General features: G+C 22.2%; 1 protein-coding gene across 1 annotated transcript in view; it reads left to right on the forward strand.

The window, feature by feature from the left end:
- LOC125029512 (sphingolipid delta(4)-desaturase DES1-like) overlaps positions 1-2,500 on the forward strand; it is a 13,580-nt gene that overhangs the window by 464 nt on the left and 10,616 nt on the right. The gene's annotated exons all lie outside the window — the stretch shown is intronic.

Raw genomic sequence — 2,500 nt, forward strand, 5'->3', positions numbered from 1 at the left:
TTTAGCACGGCTGCCTCCCATCCCCGCCCTTTTCTCGTCTTCTTTATTCATCGTTTATTCACCCCTGTGCCTGACCATAGCAGTCCTCAACGACAGAGGGAAAGCCAAGGAGATAGGGGGTGGGGGATTAGCATGGCATCCTCGAAGCCTCTGTTGCCATGCCATCTCTCTCGGGTAGAGGCTTCAAAAGCAAATTTTTCTCCCTTTTTTTTGGCTTGTCTGTTGCTTAAAAATTGTGAATTGAATCTTATTTAAAAAATTGTGAAGTTCTTGCAGACTTCCCCTTCTAAACGCTCTAGATGTAATTGTTTCGTGAAGAACCAGCTATCATCTCATTGCAGAAGTATGATGACTGATAATAAGAAATATGTGTTGTTGTATTTCAAGCCATTTGTTGTGTAATAATTTTTTTGTTGTTGAGAGTAATTATTTATTGTTGTCGTGCATAAAGCATGTGCAACATACAAGATTGTGTGTGATCACTAGGAACTATTTACAACAGCCTTGTTTAAACCTATGTTTTTTATAAAATTTTGATACCTGTCTTTTTCCCTAAACTCTATTCTACAGACATTTTTGGCAAATTTACAATGAAGCGCACATGCCGGGTATTGTGAACAATTTTGGGGGCGGGGTTGGGTGTGCATGCATGTGTCTGGAATGCTCATTGTAAACTTAATTTGCTGGGGGGAAAGGAACGGGGTGTAAGGTGCGACTTTTGTCTTTGTAATGATATCTGTCCTTTTCTTGTAAGTATACTTTTTGTTTATTTAAAAAAAAAACCCTTTGAAATTTGGTGGGATTTCATCTTATTTATTATAAATATTGATGATGTATTTCCCCCAAGTTGAAAGTTATAAAAAAGGGAAATTTCAATGTCCAATTTTTTCAATACTATAAAAAAAATTAGGATATTTTGAAATTACATTAAGAAGGCACTTAGACCCAAGGTTTTACTGATTTGATTTGGAACTTTTTATGCCCCTTTTAAGAAAAAAAAAGATAGTGTGGTGTGTGTGGTGTGGTGCGTGGGTGCGTGCGTATGTTGTAGTAGTATTATATTGATTAATGTGTGTTGTGTGTTTAAATGTGTATTGTTTTTATGTTATATTGTATATATTTTACTATTATTAATAAACTCTCCTCTTCTCTTCTCTCTTTTTTATATAAAAATTTTTTTATATATTATATAATTTATTTTTTGTTTTTTTAAATATGAATTTTTTTTATATGTATATTTTGTATATAAATAAATAATATATAAAATTTTTTATAAGTATATTTAAATTTTATAATAGTATATATATTGTAATAATTATTTATTATATATTATAATTAATTTTATATATATTGCTATATATATTTATAATAATATAAAAAGCCCTATAATATAATTAAATAATATATAAAAACTATAATATATAAAATAAAAAAATTTTTATATCATAAAACTATACAATTTTACATTATATTAACTATATAAAAAAATATATATTAAAAAAAATATAATATAAATATATATAAATGATTATATAATAATATAAACATAAAACATATACATACCATATACATATTATTTTCAATATATATTATTTTATTTATATAATGGTATATTGTGAGTGGGTGTTTTATATATTTATAATTGTATGTTGTATAATAAATGCATATATTATTTTATATGTTTATATATAATTTATATATGATATGTATATATAAAATAATATTATGTAAAAAAAACTTAATAATGTAAATAAGATTTATAAAAAAATATTTTTAAATTTTTTTTTCATGTCCCAAATTTAAATATATTAAATGTAATTAAATATATGTAATTTGTAAGTATATATATGTATATATAAAATGTTATATAAATGTATATATATATGTTTTTTTTATATTGTATATATATATGTATATAAAAGTAAAAAAAATTTTAAGGGTATATATATTTTTTTTATATATATGTAATTAAATGTATGTATAATATTTATTTTATGTATAGGTGTATATATATGTTGTAAAAATTTTTAATGTATGAAAAATGGTGTGTGAATATAAATTAAAATATAATATATGAATATGTTGTATATATATATGTGTATATGTATGAAAAAGTGTGTATATATAGTATCGTGGGAAAATTATATGGTATATGTTTATTTTATAAATTGTATATTAAAATTTTGTATATTTTGTAAAATTTTAAGTGATATGTATGTATATATATGTATAGATGTTTTTGTATATATATGAAATAATTTTTATTTTTTTAATTTGGTATATATTTTGTTATATATTTTTTTGTTTTATAAAATTTTTTATATGAAATGAAAATAAAATATATGATGTAAAAATTATTTTTTATATGTATGTTTTTTTTATATTTTTAAAAGTATGTATATATATATTATGTATATGTATTAATATATAATGTAAGTATAATTATGTATATTGTATTATGTATGTATGGTATGTATAAAATATGTATGTATGTATATAC

This window comes from Penaeus chinensis, chromosome 10 (genome assembly GCF_019202785.1).
Source record: "Penaeus chinensis breed Huanghai No. 1 chromosome 10, ASM1920278v2, whole genome shotgun sequence".
NCBI classification, from domain to species: domain Eukaryota; kingdom Metazoa; phylum Arthropoda; class Malacostraca; order Decapoda; family Penaeidae; genus Penaeus; species Penaeus chinensis.